Source organism: Ascaphus truei, chromosome 7 (assembly GCF_040206685.1).
Source record: "Ascaphus truei isolate aAscTru1 chromosome 7, aAscTru1.hap1, whole genome shotgun sequence".
NCBI lineage: Eukaryota > Metazoa > Chordata > Amphibia > Anura > Ascaphidae > Ascaphus > Ascaphus truei.
Window position 1 is genome coordinate 86,044,914 of NC_134489.1, and position 23,678 is coordinate 86,068,591.

The following is a 23,678-nucleotide window of genomic DNA, read 5'->3' on the forward strand; positions in this document are numbered from 1 at the left end:
GTGGATTTAACATCGTGGCGAGCTCCTATTGGCCCAAGCAGCACACGTTTGGTACTAGGTGGCGAGTAGATTTTTGTGTGTGGCGAGTAGATTTTTTGGTGGTTTGTCGACCACTGCCCATTATGATACTTACACAAGAGAAGAAAAAATTATAACATGTTTGTTATAAAGGAGATACAGGGCAGTACGTAAGATAAATAATGAGGAGTTCATTCAAAATATAACACAAACACACATACACACACACTGATAGAGTGCTGATGACGCTGGAGCTTTCTATTGGCCTGGGGGATTTGGTGGCCATTTTGATTTCCCTTGGGAGGGAGCACAGACACTGGTAACCAACTACTGTACACCTTTAAATATCGCAGGACCCTGTCATTTCCAGAGCTGAAAATAATGCAGTTCAGCTCCGGAAGACCCTCTGGTTCCCATGCTATAAAAAATAAAATCAATGTTAAAGAAAAAAAATATATATATATATGCCAGCTGGGACTGTTGATTTAAGGCCCTGCCAGGAACACGCCCAATGATAACAGTTGCCTTGTTTGACTTACCAAAGCAGTAATTTGTTTGCCTGGAATGGTGGTTACCAGATTAAAAGGGCTGTGTAGGAGATAACCTCGAGGACTCCTGCAGTAGTAATGAGTATTGGAGTACGGAGAAAGAGTTATTTAAGCCCTCTAATAGCTGTTCAATGAATCAGCAAGTACACGGTAATGAGGTTGTTTTCTTAAAGGGTCAGAAGCCTTATATTGCTTTGGAACAGGTAAGACTGCAATTGGTGACAGTGCGGAACCCAAATATTTCCACACTTTGTCCCCAGTTAGTGATCAGATAAGCTCTCAGACTGTGGGCAGGAACAAGGAGTGGTCTGATAAATATAGTAATCTGTAGCACCAAAGGGCCAATTTAAGGCCCTGCTCACACAGAAAGCTACACGACGTGCGAGCGCTATGTGCGTGTGCGCATTCGTCACAGATGCCTGGCGGCCAATGGTAGTGTTCAGTATTGAAACTACCACTGGTTGCAAAGTACGGCGTCGACGCTGCTGCAGTAGCGGGAGTCTTTTCCATCTGTGATCTCCGGCTGCAGCAACGTGACGTCAATTTCAGCAGCCAATCAATGTCCAGACGTTTACATTGATTACAGAGAAGCCCAATGCTACATCCAACATGACAAAAATACACAGTAAAATACTTATATATTCTCTTGAAAAAGGGTCATGTTGGATGTAGCATTGGGCTTCTCTGTCGTCTGTTGTATACATATGCCACGCTCAATAGCACTCCATTTTGATACTTATATACATATATATTTTGTGGGGGCTCAGGGGTTCCCAAAAAGAGCTTGCTGGGGTTTTGTCTTTTGTTTACATTGATTGGCTGCTGAAATTGACCCGAGACTCGGCAGTGAAAAATCGGAGGGACGGGGGGGACCCCCTCCCCCCCTCTCAGTATATGCTCTAAACACTATATTATACATTACATTATATATGCTATATATGCTCTATATTGCTCTAAAACACACACACGTCGCCCTGTGTCGGATCATTCCGTCTGCTGGGGATGATCACACATCGCCCAGCAGACGGACGTGCGCACACAGCATCGCGAAGCCCCCTGTGTGAACGCGGCCTTAACAAACCCCAAAGTAAGTGATCACACCTCGAAGAGAGACTTAAACGGAAGTGTTTGCACAAACACACCTTTCAGGGCTTATTAAATAAGCCCCTGGGGGAGGGTCATTCTATATACACCATGCAGGTCATTTTCTACCGTAAATCCCATTATTGTTTATTTGTAAAGCTCCAATATATTGCGCTGCGTGTTACTGAGTGACATCAATGACATACAAATAAGGACAGATACAGAAGATACAATCTAGACTTCACTAAGATATAACATATAAAACATACATTTAAAAAGCTATATGCTTAAGAGCTCCTGCACTAGGGCCAAAGGCACACTTGCCACTTTGTTTCCGTACTCTGAGAAGCTATGATTTAGTGGACATGGTCCAAAATCCAATTTCAAAAAGTAGCCCAGTGCTTGTCAAATGGTGACATTTGAAGATCACTTAAAAGATATACCAGCACCAGTCATGCAATTCTCAACACAGGTCACAGCTGCTACACTTCACCTTTCCTCCAGGAGGATGAACGCTCTCACCCCAAATAGCTTGGTATACCCCACTACTCGAGCCCTGGTATCTGGTCAATGACTGTCAGGTATGATACAGATCATGCCGAATTGGCACTCTACAATGCCAATGCATTACCAGCACCTGGTATCATTGAAGTAGTAAATGGGCCGTTTGAAGCAGCAGTGCACGCTGATCTACGTTTAATTTTAGAGACACTCCTGGGGACAATTTTTTTTGTGTGTGTATAGGTGTTAAGCAGGGGGTTTGCGGAACTAAACTGTGTTCATTTCAGCTCTAGGGACCCCCTGCTTCCCGAGATACTTACCTTGGAAGGGGGTACAAAACTAATCTGGGCTATCGCAATGGCGGCTTTAAATATTACATTGGCCAATAGGAAACCGTGACATCATCCCTGGCGGCTTCCGATTGACTCACGTGACACGGAACATTTAAACTGGAGAGAAACCGCACCCTCTTACGAGGTAAGTATCTCTGGAAGCAGAGGATCCTCAGAGCTGAAATCAACGCTGTTCAGCTTCAAAGCTATTTTTTTTTTTTAAATGTGTCCCATAGTGTACTGCAGTAAGGAGGATTTGTTTTCACAGACCCCTAATAGCTGGGACTGGAAAGTTGGTTAATGAATCAGGAAGTACAGTGTAATTCATTTTTTTATTTTATTTTTGTTACAATTGGTTGTTTTCTTAACTCTTTGAGTGCACTGGGAACCTTTTCAATGCTATTATTTAAAAAAAAAAAAAACATTTTAATCTGATTTCCCGTTCAGAAGAAATATTAAGTGTCTGGGAGGTTAAAATTGAGTCCCCTCCCCAAAGCCCCACCCCCATTCCAGAGATACGAGTTAAGTTACCAGTATTCCTACCTAGTTTTTAAAAGGGGATGTAAATGGCCGTCCAATAAGAAGCCAGAATGACATTGCAGCTTCCTAATGGTCGGAGATTTTGGCAGCCATTTTCCTTCCCCTCGAGGGAGATTAAAACTCTGAAACAGGAGGGTCTCAGGTGCTGAAAATAGTGTAATAGGGATTGCTGGTTTTAATGTTTAGGATGGATTTACTGCCCTTATCTTTGCTTTCTCTTCCTTCTATGTCCTGTCTGTCTAGTTAATCACTTGACATGCAGGGCTGCAACTATGGTGCCTGGTCCTAGTGCCTTCTAGTCTAAACCGTATTAAAGAAAAAAAAAAGTGTGTTCAATTTCACTATTGTAAAGTTGTTATTGATGTTCAGAGCTGTTATGGGCCATTAGGGTGTACAAACGGGTTCTGCAATCATGGTGCAATATCTAATACTTTTTGTGGTTCTGTTTTGTACACAGAACCTGGAAACACGTTGAGCCATGTTTACTAAACAGTTATATTCCCTAAGACATCTTCTGTAGTCTTTACTTGAATGGACCATAAAGGTATCTTCTGGCACTAGAAAGTGTTTTATGGAATAGCACCACTTACTAAATATGGGCCCAACGCTTTATGCTTCAATATGCAGATTGTGTTTTGCGGCTATAACTATTTTTCATATGCAATCTTCTCTTTCAATATATTTAAGAGAAACTTCTTTGCTGGCAGTGGCAACAAAAAAAATCTCATAGGAAAAAACAAAGTCTTCAGGCGGACGAAAATTCGAACGGAAGTGAGTGACTGCGCATGTGCAGCACGCACGGCACCGCTGCATGTCAGTCACTAGTGAGCCCCATGTGCAGCAGCAACCCAACCACACTTTGGAAAACAGAGGCACACCACACACACACACACACACGAAGAATTCACAGTTAGTATAAATATAGAAGTGCGGCTCGGCGTGCATGAGCAGCAGCCGGCGCCACGCGCATGCGCTGGAGCAGCAGCAACAACCCCGCCACAACGTGGAAAACGGAAACACCACACACAAGAAATTCACAGTTAATATAAATATAGAAGTGCAAATATTTAAAACAGGAGGGCGGGGGGTGCCGAGCACGCGCGTTCTAAATCAAACTTTTGCGTTTTGTCACTGAAATTGTGTTTTAATTTTTAAATTAAAACATCACCATCACAAATACAATTTCTGTGACAAAACAGTGCCCAAAGACAAAAAAGTTTCACTTAAAATGCATGTGCTTGGCACACAACCTTTTTTTTTTTATATAGCTTCTACACCGTTATCAAGTATAACAAAGTCTAATTATTTTTATTTGGGTCCAATAAAGCAGGATACATAAATTATTTCTTGTTAAGACTAATCTCTGGAATTCAAAAACACTTTACAGGACTTCACGCCCTAAAAGGCAACTACAAAATATAAAAGTACTTCCTTGATCAGTGTGTAGCATGATTCAAACTTCCTTTATATACTGAACATGGATTCATTATGCCCATCTCATCCTTGTATATGTCAAACATGACAATGTTATCCAATATGAATTTAAAATATATTTTGCTTGCATCACACAAATTATTGTATTATTAAATATTAATAAGGTATGGAGGGGAGGAATTAAATGGTGCAACATGATTATAATGAAATCCTGCAATATTGGGACCATCCATTTACTTGTCCTATTACAGTGAATGGCCTTATGATGAACTTACCCAACCAATGCTGCTCCTGATTGCATAATTACAAATCACATCTGAAACATGGAGAGCAGCCCGGTGATTCTTTCCCCCACCCCAATCCAGATCACAACCCTATTTGTGGGTTAGAAAGGGTGAAATATACTCACAGCACCACAACTGCAGATGCTGATCAATAAGCCAATACTGGTGCAGCAACACCCTCTCTACAGCAAAGACACGGGCTGCGCCTCCTGTGTGCTGCGGCTGCTAATCATGAAGCAGGATATCCCAGCAGTGACCGGCCCACGGAATCAGCACCGGGTGTCCCCTTCCCTGCATCCGCTGCCCGGCGGTGACCACCTGTTCATCTCAGCCAGCGCTGAGCAGGAGAAATCAGATAGCCAGAGGCCCACGCGATCCGAAGCTAAAACACGGAAGTTTGCCAATAGGTAGGGGAGTTGATTGAGGTCGCTGGTAACCAATAGAGAAGGAAAACGCTGCCATGCGCCGTCCAATCCGTGAGCGCGGAGCCGCGTGAGAACAGATCCGGCTGCAGAATGTTGCGGATTCTACAATAGCAACACAGCGTTCTATCCCAGGGCTGCAGCAGAAGGGACACGAGATTATTGCCTTTTTTTTTTTTGGACACATTAAAAAAGGTTAAATTTTAAAAAAAATCACAAGCAATTATAACATCTGTACCATATACCTAAACTTAAAGCAGCAAAACGTGACAAAAATGTTTTAATAAATTGTGTTGTATTAGATAATACTGTCTGCATTTTTTTTTCACTTCTAATGCCATTTTAATGATTTTTTTTTTATGTACAGTATTTACAAATCTGCGGCCCTTAGACCTGTACCTGCCGCCCTGCTTCTCCTTCAGAATCCAGCATCAAATGACACCGCGGACGTCACCAACGTGGCGTCACAACGTCACGGTTGCCATGGCAACGAGACGTCGGTTGTGACATCCGCGGTGTCATTTGACGCTCGATTTTGAAGGAGAAGCAGGGCGGCAGAACGGAGGCGGCTGGCACAGGTAAATAACTCCCTTGCCATTAGGTCTGATAGGCCGAAAGCACGGCAAATGCAAATAGGGGCGGACATTTTTGCCGCACCAAAATTTTGCCGCCTTAGGGCTCGCTCAGACAGACCGCTCCTTCAGCGTGCTTGCATTCGCGCCTCCGCTGCAGCCCAGCGATCTCTGCTCAAACTGCAGGAGTTGGGTCGCGGTGTTTGGGGGCGTGGCGGAGGGGCATAACACACGTCATGGAGCTGGTTCACCTTTATTGGCTGAACCAGCTCACGTCACGCGACAGTAGCACAAAATCTCAATTTTGGTTGTGGCGGCAATATGTCGCAGCGGCAACGCTGCACTTTGCCGCCGGTGGAGTTTTCAGTTTTAAAACTCCCACCAAACAACCAGAAATTGCGACGAACGTGCGCGCGCCACGTAAGCGCGCGCACGTCGCAACGCATCCTGTCTGAACGAGACCTTAGGCCCGGGCCTAACAAGCCTAATAAGAAATCTGACACTTTATGTACTGATTATCCTTTGGTTGCTACAGCAACTATTTAGAAAGTCATAACCCCTTCCTCTATTGAAAAAGGCTCTGACACAACTTTTTGAGCTCTGCTCTTTGCAGCAGACTGTGTATTGCTCTGGAAGCTGTAACAATAATGTGTTACACTTAGTAAGGGATTCTGGGAAATGACATGCAAATAAGCACACAGTGTCACATTTTGCCTGAAATCCATTTTTACATGGAACCCTTACAAGGTAATGCTTGCTGTTCACATAGCTTTTAAACACAGCATGGCATTAGATGCAAAGCCAGTAAAACCACTCACGGGCAGCTGTTTCGACCTTTTGGGTCTCATCAGTGTGAGGTAGTTACATACATAGGAAATGTTTCAAGGCGGAAAAACGGCACCAAATTTATTAAGGGGAAACATTTCTATTGTGAACAATGAGGTTTTCATGTTTGAATCGAATGCAGTGCTTTTGCACCAGTTTTTGTTCTGGTTTTGGACCCGGGAGAATATGATAAATAATGCCCAACCTCTTTAACCCTTTGAGTGCTCCGAGACGTAGCACTGCAGGGGCCACATGACCTAGTAGCTACGTAAAAAAAAAAGATTGATCACGTAACCACTTTAGAGAATGCAGACACTTCAAAATTTGGCATATGAAAATAGGTACAGGCAGTCCTCGGTTATCCAACACAATGTGTTACTCAAAATGGCGTTGGATAGCGAAACGTCTTAAAGCGAAACACGTTGTCCCATAGGAACACTGTTGAAATGAAAGGTTCCGTTCCTGAAGGCATTTTTAATGCTAAAATACACAAAATATTTTACTCAGGCAATAAGATATGCAGCACACACATACATTATATAGTGTATATACTGTATTATATATATAATATAACATAATATATCATGTAATTTAATAATATAATATATAGTATAATATTATATTATATGATATATATTATATACATATAAACAACTTTGCAAAGCGTCGTAAGAGCGTTGTATAAGCCGTTTTGGCGTTGTAAAAATGAATATAGGTATGCATTGCATAGCGTTGGATAAGCCATTCGTTGTAAAGCGAAGCGTTGTAAAACGAGGACTGCCTGTACATTCATTTGTTATATCTGTGCAGGTTAGAGACTCTTCCAAGTACAGTAAGTGATACTTTCTAAGGATGCACTGTAAAAAGAAAAAAAAAGTTTACTATTAACTATTGTCACAAATGGCACATCCGTGATCACGTGACTTGTACATGTGACAAGGGTTAATACACACAGCTATCCAGCTGATACATTTATCTCTCCACAGGGCTACTCAAATGCGTAATATTTACCCTCAATCTGTCACAATATATATTTTTAATTGCTGCATCCACAACCAAGGAAAAAGAAAATGATAATTGCCAGGGTTCTTGGTCCCTGTTTACTAAGCAAAATATGGATTTAGCACACAAAGATCCGTGGAGCAAAATGTGTCCGAAAATGTAATTACTCTCGGTCATGGGAGACCAGGACAATTCACCAGGATCTAGACCAGCGGTGCGCAAACTGGGGGGCGCGCCCCCGAGGGGGGGCGGGAGAATTTCTAGGGGGGACGCGGCGGTTACAGACGCCCCGCGCTCTTCCCCACAGCATTTAAATTAAATGCCGGGGAGGCGTGAGGCCTCTGTAACTCACTTATCTGCTGCCAGCCAGGTCTTCGGCGACGCGTCGCAATGGCAACGCACGTCAAATGACGCAGTGGGGTCACATTGCATCATGTCACATGACCCGTGATGTCATTTGACACCGAGCCATTGGGAGAGGGAGGGGGCGCGAACGCTGCGGCTCCCGGCAAGGAGGCCGTAGCTCAAGAAGCTTGCGCACCCCTGATCTAGACACTAGACAGGATAAAGGCGTTCCATAAATCAAGTTTATTTTGGCTGGTGCCAACATACACAACAAAATACAGAGGATAGAGCTTTAAATCACCAAAACGGGGAAAGGGGGGAATTGTAGCTAAGTACTGGGTGCCTCTTCGGTAGGCATACCCAGCAGTACTTCCACGTCCGTAGGGATCTCGGGTCTTCCAGACCTCGGGTTTGCCTATCAGAAAGTTGCTATTTCAAATGTCCCGTTCACAAGCCTTATCTTTGGTATCTTCGGTGAAGCACCTCGGAGATACACCAGCAAGCCACAAGTCCCAATGCACAGAGCAAGTTTGAATTTCCTGCTCCGGATTGCACCAAGCTTCTTTCTGGGGTGTCTCCAGCAAAGCCTCGGAGCACACCACTTAGTCAGCTTACACCCTAACTCCGGGACTGACCGTGGAGCTCAGATCAGCTGCCATTTACATAGTGAGTTTCTCTGTCTCCATAACAAAACATAGAAGACATTGTCGCGACCAATCACAGCACAGATGCAGCAGTTAAGTGCAGTTTTGTTCACACTGAAAATCACTTGTAAGGTAATTTACACATATGGTACATGGCGGAGACATGCCGGTGACGTCACATGAGCGTTTTGCCCTCATTGGCTTTAGTGTACGCGGGCGTGATGAAGAGCGACCACGCAGCAGATTTTTCAAAAGACAAATAATTTCGCTTTGTTCCGCGACGGCTGCATGACGGCCGCATCACATGACCATTTCAGACACTGGGCGAGCGAGCCTGGTGACATGTCAGTCACCCCTCCTCCACGCCTCCGCCACACCTCCCCATCGCCTCCATCTAAAAGTGCACAATGTACACACATCACTCGGGCGCCAGGCATGCGCGATGCCATGCACTCCGCCGCACGCGCGCCTACTATAAACACAGCCTAAAAATCAACAGAAAAGTTCTACCCCAGATTAGTTTAAGAGTAGTTTACTGGTCATTAAGGGTGGTGTCGTGTTCAACAGTTTTATTTAATAAGAGGCTCAGTAGTGAGACTCCCCCAACCAGAGCATAAGGTCCAGTAGCTTTGATATCATTTGCTGTTATCGGCTCTAGTAAAGGTCAGAGAAAGAGCGAGAGACACTGCCAAACTAAAACATAGTCTGCAGGGGCAGTACTGTATGTCTCCTCTTCAGCACGACTAATTATAGGAGGCACTGACAGAGCCTTCATTTTCTTGGTTAGTAACTGCAGTTGGAGTTTAGTGGTTCAGGAAGCTAGTATAGAGCTCCACATTTTCTTAAAAGCTTTTGCACAAATTAGAGCACAACAAATATTGGTGTTTTGTGATTCAGTCATAATAGTAGCATGAAATAATTGGCATAGGAGCATGTCAAAGGCCCAGGAGATCAATAAGATATGATCTCGTATTTTGTATAGAAGCAGAAGCAGTAGCATATCTGCTTCATCTGCTGATCTCTTTACATCCACACCAAGCACATTCCCCCTCAGGCCGATTTTAGAGGTTGCAAAAATAGAGCAGGCAGCTTATCCAGCTACTGTATATACTCATATTTAAACTAGTATTCACTGCTAGAGAAACCAGGAAATGTATTCCAATTACTCTTTTCATTTTACTTTTTAAAAGGCGGGCTTCAAGCACACAAAAAAATAGAGAGTCGAATTAGGTCAAATGAAAGTAGTTTTAATTACTTAAAAAATAGCACACTATGATGACTTTCATTTGACCGAATTGACTCTCTATTTTTTCTGGTGTGTTTGACTCCTGCCTTTTGATGATTCTTCTATCTTATTATTTTGTGAATTTGGATCCATCTCGGATCGGTTCCTTTGGTCCGTGCCGAAACAAGCAATGTCAGCATCATATATTAGTCCTATTTGAATGTTGAACACCTAGTAATAGTGATATCGCAAATAAGACAGCCCATTAAGGGCCTTCTGTGCTGTGCCAGGCAGGCAGTGCTACACTCATCCCTAATATTTCTTTCAGAATTGACAATTGTCATCTGGCAGCCACCCACCAATTACATAACATCCACGTGGTATATTAAAAAAAGATAGTCATCTTCTGCATCAGCAACACATTCAAAAGCCATGAAAATGTATAAATGCACAGTTTTGATTAAAAAAAAACATACAGCTCTGAGTCCTGATGTTTTAGTAAAGCTGCAGACCAAGCAATATCCTACTGTACATGTGTTTTTTTTTTTAATAAATCAGTTATGTACTATGAGAAAATACTTGTAGCATTTTTTTAAAACAACTCTGAGTGACATTTTAATGTATTAAAATGTAACAAGCCTTTTTTGCTTCTATAGCAACCATTTACAAAGTCACAGATACTGAGTCAATAATCCTCTGCAGTCATTTAGTGAACCCCCGAGTCGAATCTTCGTCGAGCGATCACAGGAGAACGGATCGACCGGCAATTTAGCTACTTACTTATCATTGTGTGGATTTTATTGATGCACATATTAAAGCTGCAGTTCAGTCAATATCCTGCATGTGTGTTTTTTTTAATAAATCAGTTCTGTAGTAAGAAAAAATACTTTTAGCATTTTCTGTTTTAAAAAACAACAACTTTGAAAGACCAATTTTCTTGTATTCTGTTTTAACAGCCATTTGCTAAGGCACTGCCCCTTCATGTCCTGTCACAAGCCCTGGCACACCCCTTTGTCAGCCCTGCCCTCCCTCTAGCACATGTCAGTGCAGGAGTGCTCATGAATATTCATGAGCTTCCACTGAGTGACAGAAGCAGAAGAAAAACATATGCCAGCTCTAATGATGTCACCAAAAGTTGCCGATCAATACATGGAGAACGAATTGACCGGCAGCTATGCAGTTCTTTAGGTAAGTAGAGATTGCCCACATGAAACTATTGAAGTAAAAAAATAAATTTTAAAAAAAAGACTGAACTGCAGCTTTAAAGGGGGGGGGGGGGGGGGAACGGCAGCTTGGACTGCTGCTTTAAAAAAAACTACATCATGTGATGTTAATGGTTGCTAACTCCCACTCTTCCTCCCAGTCCCAGGGCACTGGGACTGGGAGGATATGGGTTGGGTATGTGGCGGGGGATAACGGTTTTAATCTAGGTGTAGCAGTGAAAATAGGCAACCTACAGCCTGATTGACACGCATTCCTTGTCTAGCACACCTACTCTATTTAATTAATAGTCACATGTTTCCAAGCTCAATGTAGAAATGTGCAAAGCATTTATTTGATTGTTGACAGAAAAAAATGTGCTCGCCGTAGACAATGTAACATTTTTTATTACAAAAATGATGTTACTGTGGTTGTAATTTTTAACGACGGATTAATCCGCCCGCTATTTTTTTTTATTTCCTAAAACGGATTAATCCATCATACTTTTTTCTTACATTACGATGGATTAGAAATAAACACAATCCGCGGAATGGATTAGGGTAAATCCCGGGGGTTATTTTAAAGCCGCATTACCAAGCCACATAGGGAGATTTAAACTAATCCGAACGGATTGAAGTCGAAACAATCTGTCAGAGGATTTTAGTCTGCGGAACAGATTTGAAGGGAGATCCCTGGAAATTGCGGGTAATGGTTTTAGACTCGTTCGCCCATCTGTATTTAGACCCGTGTTTTGGGGCATCCCAGTTCCCAAATTTCTAGCTTCTGAGTTCTTTTTTATTTTACTTATTAACCCTTCATTTTTTATTTATTTTTTAATATACATTACCTTTACCTTGCCTTTTTCATACTGTATTATTCAATTCTCCCATGATTTTGTGATTAAAATAAATATTTATTTAAAAACATATTTTTCCAGGAACTTCAAAAGATATCTGTCGAGACTTCCTAAAATCTGCTTTACATCACTGCCCTGATCGTTGCCTCTTTGGAATAACCCACTCATTATTTATTTGGCTAATTATGAGCCTCTAATTATCTTTTATTGAAAAGAATATGTATTGTACATATCGTGACAATAAAGTTGTATGTTTCTCAGACTTTGCTTTGTAAATGTGTTCAAATGTGAAACAACAATCAAGATGGTAAAGAAAGTGTTACAAAGTTGAATGGCTTCACAATATTGCAATAACAAAATATAATACTTAGTAAGATTGTACCTTTTTCTTTTCCATTACCCACTAAATTAACATCAAATTTGATTCATGAAAAGAAAATCCATGAGTAATGTTTAAGTAACGCGTTGACTGTTGGTGAATGTTACTCATCTATGTTGCATGCTATTCTTGAGTCACACAGCGATAGTGTGCAAGACTGTTTAAATGTCACAACGTCCCATCTTGAAATCTTAGACATCCTCACTGCGACTCCAGTTATAACTGGAACATATGATACTGTTAAAGCCCCATTGCACATTGTAAACAACATTACATAAGATGCCATTTCTTTTATAATTTTGTTTTCATAACATACAGTAGGAGGAGTATTCTGTCTTTATATCGTTTTTATGTCTATTACGTTTAATTATTTATTTTATTTATAAAATGTTTTACCAGGAAGTAATACATTGAGAGTTACCTCTCGTTTTCAAGTATGTCCTGGGCATAGAGGTAAGACAAATAATACATGGTTACAAGTACAGTTACATAAATGAACAGGGTATACATTATATACAAGAAATTGCATGCACAGTTAAAGAAAATATATATTATGGGCGAATGAAACCGTTACAGACCAGATTAAAATGTATGACAGCCTTAGATTTGAAAGAACTTAAACTGGTCGTGGATGTGAGAGTAGGTTGTTCCAGTTTTGGGGTTTAGTAAAAGTATCATAATTATCCTGTAGGGCAGCGGTGTGCAAACTGGGGGGCTCACCCGCAGGGTTGTGTGGGATTTTCTAATGGGGGCGCACGGTTGCAGATACCCCGCGCTTTCCCTCCAGGCATGTAAATTAAATGCCGGGGGGGGGGGGGGTAGGTGCGAGGCCTCTGCAACTTCACTTACCTGCTCTCAGCCGGCTGTTCCCTGATGCGTCGCCGTCAAATGATGCCGCAGGGTCAAATGGCAATGCGTCACATTACGTTGTGACGTTATATGACGCGTGGAGCCCGAGAGCAGGTATGGAGGGGGGCGTAGGCAAGAGGGAGCTGAGACAGGGGGGGCGCGAATTTAAAAGTTTGCGTACCCTTGCTGTAGGGAATGTGAACATAACTATTCAGTAAAACTATTGAATCACTTTTTTGTACATGAGTCAGTCCTGTGTATTTGTGAAGGACATGACTAGCCCCCAGATTCATTAAGCTCTGTTAGGCTGCGGTCCCAGTCACCACTGTAGCACGCACGCTCGGCGGGGGGCGGTGCGGCGCTTGCACAGTGCTTCACCGTGATCTGCGGTCTTGGGAGGGAGAGATTGCGACGGGAGGGGGCGTGGTGGGGATTTTGCGGGGGCGTGGTCATGACCTCACGCGGCTGGTTCACCCTCATTGACTGAACTGCCGGCAGGGGCATGGCCTCCGTCGCAAGTTCCAAATACAATTTTTTTTGTATTTGTGAAAACTTGCAGTACAGCACGGCTGCTGAAAGCGCGCCGAGGTAAGTACTGGGCCCGGTCCGATTGGGGGGCGGTGCTTGTGCGCTTAGCGCATGCCTCGGCGTGCGCTGTAGAACGCACTGGGACTGCAGCCCTAGGCTTGTTTTATAGTTCTTGCTGCAATCGGCGTTGCGCGTGCACGTGGCGTGTGCGTTTAGTTTGTAGGCTGCAAGCGGTGAGGTGCGCAGTTAGGGGGCGTGACTCTGATGTCACAGCGGTAGGCCTCGCTGTGATTGGTTCGCAGCGTGGCAGCAGCGCGAAAATACAATTTTATTGTAATTTCCCTGGTTTGCCGCGCCACCGCTCATGGCCGTGCGCGCGCATCCCTAGTATAGAAACGTCTGGCTAACACAGCCAATTCTAATTGACGTGTGCGCGCACTATATTACACGCCGTACAGGTTAGCGCATCTAAACTGTCGCCATCTCCCATTCAAGTTAATAGGAGTTAATTCAAGTGCTTAATAGCCTGTACCAGACTTTGATGAATGAAACACTGCCGGCCTCGAGCAAAAATTCTGACAAGAATAAGTCCCCGCTAGCGCTGAGCGGGCGGCGATTGCGGCGGGGACTTACATATATAGATATATGTAAGTCCCGGCTCACGCGGTGCGTGCGGCGCTCGTGCACACACGTCCACCCTTTGCGCTTAGGTAAATAAAAAACCTATTCTTACCCGCGCGCTCAACTACCCGCAATGTCCCCCCCCTCTCCCCGCGTGCGCGTACAAGCAGGACACCCGGCACTCCAAGCATGAGAGCGCTCAGCGCCAGCAGGGACTTAGCCTAAGGCTGCGTCCATAGAAGGACAAGCAGCGCTGAGCCGTGCGGACGCTCCGCGCTGAGCCCCTGCATCCTCAACGAGGATGCCTTGAGAGGGGGCTCACGCGAGCGTCCGCAGGCGTGCGGAGGCTTTGGAGTTTTCAGCTGAGTGCCAAGCTGTTTTTCAGCGCGCTGTCGGCTGAAAACATCCAATCAGCCTTAAGCAGCGTCAACATCACGGCGCCGTGACGTCGGCGCCGTGACGTTGACGTCAGTGCGTCGCGGGCGATTGGCCCAACGACGTCACTGCCCCGCCTCCAACCACCTCCCCGGCTCCCTTCGCGCCCGCTGGCTCGGACCTTCTAGTCAGATTTAACCTCTAAAACTGTTTTAAAAACTGTGCATCAAATACATTTGTTAGTGCTATTGTAGGCAACAGCAACCAGTCAATACCTTGATTGACAGGATATATTTTAATGTACGGAAAATGATTTAAGCATAACATTTTATTTATTTAATTATTATAATAAATAGAATAGATAATAATAATCACCAAAGAGAAACATGTTTCAGTAGTGGAGCGAATTAGAGTCAAATATACTAGATCATGAACAGTCTTTATGAAGCATTGGTGGTTCAGTGGTAGAATTCAGAATAGATAATAATAATCACCAAAGAGAAACATGTTTCAGTAGTGGAGCGAATTAGAGTCAAATATACTAGATCATGAACAGTCTTTATGAAGCATTGGTGGTTCAGTGGTAGAATTCTCGCCTGCCACGCGGGAGGCCCGGGTTCGATTCCCGGCCAATGCAACAATAATTTTTTTTCTGTTGTGCATTATGTGGAACTTGCAGAATGTGGAACTTTTTTACTCCTAAGTAAATCAAGATTGTGCTTGACTCAAATTTTATCCATGAAATTAAAACAATTGTTTTTTTTATAACATCATTGTTCATTAGATTATACTTTTCATTGCATTTTAACATTGTCTCATATGTTTAATTTATCATGCTGCGCATTTTGAGAGGAAAATTAATCATTAATTGGGGAAGGCTTAGGAATGTGTTCATCTCAATTGATTATCCGAAAAGTTTATATCAATTACGTTTTCTAAATGAGATAAAATGAGCCAAAATCTCTTGGCTGTAAGACAGTGAACACACAGAAACACAGTTCTCCCATACCTATACACTCAGTTTAGATATCAATAATGTGACAGCCGCAGTCAGCTCGGGGATGTAGCTCAGTGGTAGAGCGCGCGCTTCGCATGTGTGAGGTCCCGGGTTCAATCCCCGGCATCTCCAGTTGTGCTGTTATTTTTTTTTTTTTTTTTAACATTCCAAAAACGCATTCAGAAGCAGAAGAGAGCTAATGATTATTATTGGTGAGCGAAAATGAATCGTAAAGCGCTGAATAGTGATATAACTATTTCTTAGTACAGTACAAACTTTCCTATAGCTCCCTAATGTCTTAAACTACCATACATTTTGGGCCCTTTAATTGATTGCTTTGCAATTTAAATGGTATATTGTGTGATTATTCTAGATCACATGGTCTTTATTACACATACAGCATGACATTTGTTTGTAAACATATTGCTGAACATTCGAATAGGCTTTTCAGGGAGATGTAATTAATGCCAGAGATCTCTTCATCTTTCAATGACTTGCATTGGGTTGAAGGTACTTTTTTCAGGGAGAAAGTAAAACATTGTTTAGCCAATTTTGTTGGAATCTTCCTCATAAAGGATTTTGGGGCACATGCATCAAGTGCCTTATTGGTTATCACAGGGGTGCGTAAACATGTTGCGCCCCTCCCCCCCGCCTGCTATTCTACTCGATCGCGCCTCCCATAGGCTGCGGTCCCAGTCACCGCCACAGCGTACGGCTCAGCGTGCGCTGTGCTATCAAGCCCCGCCCCTCCAGTCCGGCTGGTCCCAGTCCCTACCTTGTCGCGCACCTTTCCCCAGCGGTGCGCGACAAGTTTTCAGGGAGGCAGGGGAGTTTGAACATGACATCTGCGACGGGGGCGTGGCCACGCCCCCGCCGGCGGTTCAGCCAATAAGGGCGAACCAGCCGCAAGACGTCATGGCCACGCCCCCGCAAACCCACAGCCACGTCGTAAACCTTCCCTCTCCCCCCAGACCGCAGATCGCGGTGTAGCGCTGTGCACGCGCCTCCACCCCGCCGGGTGCGCGTGTCACAGTGAAGACTCAGTGGTCTTTGTATTTGCTGACGTAATAGCAGCTGATGATAACGGCTGTGGAAGAGGTGGGACTAAGAAGGAGAGGAGCCTTTAAAAAGGGGGGCGACCATGATGAGATCAGATATGCGAGAACCTGAGTGCTATCAGGTTCGTCCGAGGATTGCAGAGTGTGCATGAGGCATGTGGCAGTAGAAGCAGTGGATCCCAGTCAGTAGGTGTTTAGGAGTTCGAGCACCGTCGGAGGGGACCCTCAAGGTTACAAAGCACAGCGGTACCGAAGCGCCCTTTTAGAAGTACAGGCCTGCAACAGTTAGAACAGAACGAGCTCCTATGGTGTGCTGGCACCATGACTAAGCCAATATAACCAGGATTGGGTGGCTCAATATCCACTGATATACAGGTAGTCCTCGTTATCCAACGTTTCACTTTACAACGAATGGCATATCAAACGCTTTACAATGCAACCCTATGGGCCGTTTTTCGACGCTGGAATGCGTTATCCGACGCTGGAATGCGTTATCTAATGCTCCTCACCGCCATTGATTAACATGGGACTCACTTTACAATGGTTTCACTATCCAATGCTACTTCCAGAACGGATTCTGTTGGATAACCGAGGACTGCCTGTACAACGTTAGTGTTAACTGTGATATTGCATGTGTATTGTATAAAGTGTTTGGTGATCCTTTGCTGAGTATCACAAGGTTATTGGGAGTAGTTAGGGTGGATATAAAACCCATTGTATCACACCACACCCTGTGTCTATATTTCCTGCCGTCTGGCCTTAGGCCGAGTGTCACCTTAAGAAGCTGTAAAAGGATTCGGGCCCCCACCTCAGCAATAGTAATAGGACTGAGAGCTAAAAAGTGGATGGGGTTACAAAAGTAAGGCTGGGGCCATGGTGTCGCGTCCGCACGCTGAGCGAACAGACTGCCTTAAGGCAGTGTTCGCGTCCATGCGGCATGCAGGCACGTCCGCGTGTAAGCAGGAGGGGGCGCGCGTTGCGTGAGAAATCAGTTTGAATAGGTGAGTGAGACCGCAATCACCATGTATATTAGTTTATACAGTAGATGACAGGTGCTAGAAGGGGTATAGTACAACAGTAATATCAGTGTTGATCAAAAAGATTTGATCAGAAAGAAACCCCTTAAATTAAGCACTCAATTGTCACATATATTATAATGATTTCTCAGCGCGACACAGGTAACGTGAGCGGTTCGCCCAACCAACTCCGTGACATCACTAGGAACGCCCCAAACGGCGCATCTAGCATGGCGCGCGAGAAGGCACCATGGCCAATTGCTGGATATGACAGCACATCACTTCACTGTTACCGGGGCTGCTGACAGGGGGGAGCACCGGGAAAACTTCCACTATCGGCCACCTGGGCGAACCTTTACCTCGTAGCCAGGTAGGACCAATACCCCTCCACTCTCCCAGTCACCAGTTAGGGCCTCCAGGACACTTTCTATCCACCCCCCTGTCAAGTTAGGGCCCTGGATTCTGCCCCCAACCTCCCACCTTGGTCAACAGTTCATACTATAAGGCTGAGTCCCCTGTGCCGCTGACCGCGCTGACCACGCTGATCGCATTGTGCTTGGCGAGGTTGCTTCTGGCTATATCAATTTTTATGTCCCCGCTCACGCTGAGTGCGCTCGGACGCTCACCCACGCTTGGCGCTTGTGCAAACAAAAAAATCTGACTTTGAACCGCGCTCAGATTCCCTGCAATGCCCCCCCCCCCCCCCCCCAAGCACACGCTTGCGAAATAGCGTGGACACCCGGTGCTCATGCTTGGAGAGTTGTTGACGTCACCGCTCTCCGAGCATGAGCGCGGTCAGCGGCAAAGATGGCAGCTCGGATGGATCTAGCTGCCATGTGTTGGTGCTGATTTCAGTACATTTTTCTTAGATCAGAAAGAGAATAATTTTCTGGTGTCTCTAACAGTTGAGTGATTGGGCAAAGGCAGCCATAAACCACAATGTTGTGAAAGTCTTTTCCTACAGCGCAAACTACTTTGAAACTGATTTACTTACATTGGAAAGCCTGCAGTATAAAATATAGAAGTAGAGTCTTCTGAGGTCTTGAAAAATAAACAAAGTATTTAATATTAGTTTAAATCTGCCACTAACCGACACTTCTCCAGACCCAATAGGGTAGTCACGCGTAGAGCTGACATTTAAATGTCTTCAAATTTGTTTTGTACATTTTTGGGTGGCTTCGTCTTAAATGTAGTGGTTTCACTCAGGATCAGGCTAAAATAGATCTAGATTTTCAGCAGATTACCATGAAGCATATTTGCCTGAATTTTGCAAAAATGCCAATAGGTAAAGGACCACGTGACCCTGTGCCATCTGCTGGTGCGTTGGAGTTTACGTTTAATATGTAGCGGGTATTTTTGCAAAGTTTGCCCTTTTTGTAAAACAAATAGGCGAATTTCGCCTGGTTCGCCAACTTCTGCAAAAAAAAAACCCACCTGCACATCTCTAGTCAGAAGAGCAACACTGGTACTCCAAAAAATATTTGTCCGAAATGGGTACATTTGAATACAGTACAGTGTGTATTCTCACTCACCTTATTCACTCAATGGCGGAACTCAACCTACAGCATGTTTCATATTACTTTAGGTGATACGAAATTACATTGCTTGATGTAAAATACCAGACTGCTGTTATTTCCGGGGTGCTCAACTCCAGTCCTGAAGCCCCCCTCCTCAAATCATGTTTTCAGGATATACCAGCTTCAGCACAGGTGGCTCAATCATTGCCTGCTTCAGCACAGATGGCTCAATTAGTCCTTGCTTTAGCACAGGTGGCCCAAGCAGTCCCTGCTTCAGCCCAGGTGGCTCAATCAGAGCCAGATTGAGCCACCTGTGCTGAAGCAGGAACTGATTGAGCCACCTGTGCTGAATCTAGCCTGACCTGTTGGGGGGTGGGCTTGATAACTGGAGTTGAGCCCCCCCCCCCCCCCCCTGTGTTACTTGATGCAAATGTTTTTAAATACATTCCTTTCAAATCTAAATCCAGTAAAAACTACTGTAAATAAGGCTGAATCAAAGCAAAGTTTAGAAAAATGCAAATCTTGATTTAGCCTTTTCGTGAAACTAGGTGAATTAAAGCTATGTTTTGCCAAATGATTTGTGCGTGATTTAGGTTAGCAAAGGGAAAAGGTTTATTGTATTTCATTGTAAAACTGTGAGAGAAGATGATGTGGAGAAGTTTTATCGTCTGTATGAAAATTAATGCTTACTCTCACAAAGTGCAGATAACGGTAAACTCTGATGAACTTTTTGAATCTGACATTTAATCCCAATTTTTACAGCTGCAAAAAAAAAAAAATACAGTAAAGACATTCTCTTCCAATAATGAATTGGCCTTTAATTTTTTTTTCAGGATATCAGAGTAATGGTAAAAACCTGAAAAACTGAACTTAACTGTATGACTTGGTGCTTTGTATTTTAAATACAGTACTCTGGAACTACACAGAAAATTGGACTTTGTTTTTCTCATATGAAATACTTTTCTTTCATTGAGATACAAGTATATCCTATCTAAGGTAAAGAAAAGTAGTTCAAATGATAAAATTGATGAAGTCATCACATCACATTACATTATTATAATATAATTCATGAAGCCATTACAGTTCCCGTGACATCTTTATGTAGTAGAGAACCCTCTTGCAGTTTCAATAATAAAACCATGAAAAGGTTCTCTCAACTTGATTCCAGTCCAAAAAATCTTACCCATTTTGACACTTTAGACAGCCTCACTTATTAGAAAAGCAGCATTCCTCCAACAATTTTTCATATATTTGAATGAAGCCTCAGTTACGCAAGTCAGAATTAAAATTCCATGTTCTGACATAAAAAGTTCCCCCATTAGGGTCGCCAACATGGGGGGGAGGGGGTTGACGACAACTGGAAGTTGGACTGGCCAGAGGTCGGGACCAACTGCTGCATCCAGCTTCCGTGGCTCTAGTTACTGACAGGCCCCAGCTGCTGCAGGCCTCTGTCCGCGCCGGGTCTCTCTCTCCCGCAGGTCCGCGATGGAAGTTGGGCCCAGCATCCGGATCCACGTGCGGGACAGGCATGTCAGTGGAGGCCCGAGTCCACCCCCAAGTTACAGAAAGTGTGAGTTGTGTGTGGGTGGGGGTATTGTGTGTGTGTGTGTGTGTGTGTGTCAGGGGATAGATTGAGTAGGAGGTTGAGTGTGAAAAGAGGGGGGGTTGGGGGAGTGGGTCATTGAGTGAGGGTGGAGGTGAGAGGGGTGGAGATGAGAGGGGGTGTAGGGGAGAGCGGGAGAGAGACTGTTAGTGAGGGAGAGAGAGAAAAACTGTGCGTTAGGGAGAGTGAGAAAGTATGTTAGTAAGGTGGAGCAAAAGTGTGTGTGAGGGAAACAGAGAGTGTGTGTGAGGGGGAGGGAGGGTATGTGAGGGAGAGAGTGTGTGTGTGAGGGAGAGGGAGTGTGTGTGAGTGTGTGTGTGTGTGTGTGTGTGTGTGTGAAAGAGTGTGTGTGTGTGTGAGGGAAAGAGTGTGTGTGTGTGTGTGTGTGTGTGTGTGTGTGTGTGTGTGTGTGTGTGTGTGTGTGTGTGTGTGTGTGTGTGTGTGTGTGTGTGTGTGTGTGTGTAAGAGAGTGTGTGTGTGAAAGAGAGTGTGTGTGTGTGAGGGAAAGAGTGTGTGTGTGTGTGTGTGTGTGAGGGAAAGAGAGTGTGTGTGTGTGTATGTGTGTGTGTGTGTGTGTGTGTGTGTGTGTGTGTGTGTGTGTGTGTGTGTGTGTGTGTGTGTGTGTGTGTGTGTGTGTGTGTGTGTGTGTGGGAAAGAGTGTGTGTGTGTGTGTGTGTGAGGGAAAGAGTGTGTGTGTGTGTGTGTGAGGGAAAGAGTGTGTGTGTGTGTGTGTGTGTGTGTGTGTGTGTGTGTGTGTGTGTGTGTGTGTGTGTGTGTGTGTGTGTGTGTGTGTGTGTGTGTGTGTGGGAAAGAGTGTGTGTGTGTGTGTGTGTGAGGGAAAGAGTGTGTGTGTGTGTGTGTGAGGGAAAGAGTGTGTGTGTGTGTGTGTGTGTGAGGGGGGAAAGAGACAATGTGCGCGTGAGGGAAAGAGACAGTGTGCGCGTGAGGGAAAGATAGAGTGTGCGCGTGAGGGAAAGAGAGAGTGTGCGCGTGAGGGAAAGAAAGTGTGCGTGTGAGGGAAAGAAAGTGTGCGCGTGAGGGCAAGAGATTGTGCGCGCGAGGGAAAGAGAGAGTGTGCGCGCGAGGGAAAGAGAGAGTGTGCGCGCGAGGGAAAGAGAGAGTGTGCGCGCGAGGGAAAGAGAGAGTGTGCGCGCGAGGGAAAGAGAGAGTGTGCGCGCGAGGGAGAGAGAGAGTGTGCGCGCAGCTATAGCTGCCGGCGGCACTGGCCCCCAGATCTCATTCATTTGTCTCACAAAACATAAGTAATGCTAATTTGTTGGCAATATTAACTACTTACCGTACTTGAGTGGCCTAAAAAACATTGCACCGCAGGGTCCTTAAGCACTAAAGGTAGCAACATAATAATCCTTTTCTGCATTCATTCATACTCATTCTTATACACTGTGAGGACACTTGGTGGCTGGTTTCTCATAACTTAATTAAACTTATAAATTGACCCCATGGGCACAATTCATTATTGAAAAAGCAATGAAGTTTGTATTGGTCATTACATAATAAAAGATGTTGACTAGGGAAGTACTTCACAGATTACAGCAATTCACTATTATTGATTGGAATAAAAAATATTTGCATCCCTATCCTCTTACTGACATATACTGTATTCATTACTGATGGTAACCTTCTCTTCAAGCAGCAATTCCCCCCATTTCCACATATATTCTGTTATATCATTTGAACGGGGAGGGGAGGAGGGGTCGTCCGGAGCTGAACCCTGCTGTTTTAGCTCCAGGGAGCCCTGGTTTCCAAGATATTTAGTTTTTATGTAGTTATTGTGAATTTTTAAAGATGGCGACTGCAGTCATCCAACAGGACTGGCCCGCAAGACCCGCAGGATTTCACAACCACTTTGAATTCCCGAATCAGAGCTGAAGCACTGAGCTCTGATTGTATATTAGTTCATATGTAGATAGTTTGATAGTTTGCAAAGCAGGCATTACTTAGAGATGTATTTTTCACCAAAATTGGAATTCACATTTTCGAATATGGGCAAATTTGTTAGTTCAAAGAAATCCGCCACTAGGCTTGAAAAAAATGCTTGAAAATGCCAAATTTTGCAAAAGATCAGACGAAAGTTCTCAATAAAAATAAAAATAATAACCATGTTCGCAATTTAGTTCTAATATAGCCAGAAATTCTTTAAAAAGTCTCTAGTATTACCAAGAGTAGTTTTTAGTTGTTTTTTTCAGCCACCATTGACTTTATCATACATGTGTACTTGCATTTTACAATCAGAAGATCTCAATATTAGAAGTGAAAAAACTGGCAACATATTTACCTTTAAGGCGCAGTCCAACGTACCGAGTAAAAAAAAAAATTGTCCATAGTGAATGCGTCACGCTTGCCTGCAGCAGGAGAGATTACTGTCCTGCAGACAGAGGCGACGGGGAGGCGCGGCCGTGACGTCATGGAGCTGGTTCACCCTCATTGGGGGAACCGCTCACGTGACCCGGCCATCATGCGGCAAGACAAACTTTTTTTGTCTCGCCCCGCATCGGTCGCCTCGCCGCTCATGTGCACGTGCGCACTATGCACATGCGCATGCTTTGTACAACGCTCGCTGTACTATGCTGTACTATGGCCAAGACCTTAAAGTAACAGTTTAACTTTTTTGTATCATGTGGAACAGGAATATGATATGCATTTGTAACTGATGTGGAACTGTGAGTGTGTAGGTCCCACCGCCCTACAACAGTTATCCCCCTTGGGAGGTTCAGGGAGACCAACCCTATATATTAAATTGAAACCATCTAATTGATTTAAAGCTGCAGTCAAAGCAATATCCAACATGTGGTGTTTTTTTTTTTTTTAATTAGTTCTGTACTATGAGAAAATACTTGTAGCATTTAAAAAAAATAAACTCTAAATGACATTTTTGATGTATTA

The 23,678-nt window shown here is 44.1% G+C and overlaps 1 protein-coding gene and 2 non-coding genes across 4 annotated transcripts in view; 2 read left to right on the plus strand and 1 right to left on the minus strand.

Moving 5' to 3' along the window:
• GPD2 (glycerol-3-phosphate dehydrogenase 2) overlaps positions 1-5,138 on the minus strand; it is a 183,579-nt gene extending 178,441 nt beyond the window's left edge. Inside the window, exon 1 of one of the 2 annotated variants that reach the window (XM_075609355.1) lies at positions 4,866-5,138. The gene's annotated coding sequence lies outside the window, so the exon portion shown is untranslated. Of the gene's footprint in view, positions 1-4,731; positions 4,751-4,865 lie in introns of those variants that run through there. The other variant, XM_075609356.1, reaches the window with a different exon arrangement.
• A 10,011-nt stretch (positions 5,139-15,149) lies between these two features.
• On the plus strand, positions 15,150-15,220 carry TRNAG-GCC (transfer RNA glycine (anticodon GCC)). Its single transcript has one exon. It is a non-coding gene; the product is annotated as a tRNA-Gly (tRNA).
• Positions 15,221-15,640: 420 nt separating this feature from the next.
• On the plus strand, positions 15,641-15,712 carry TRNAA-CGC (transfer RNA alanine (anticodon CGC)). The gene has a single exon. It is a non-coding gene; the product is annotated as a tRNA-Ala (tRNA).
• Positions 15,713-23,678: the final 7,966 nt, after the last annotated feature.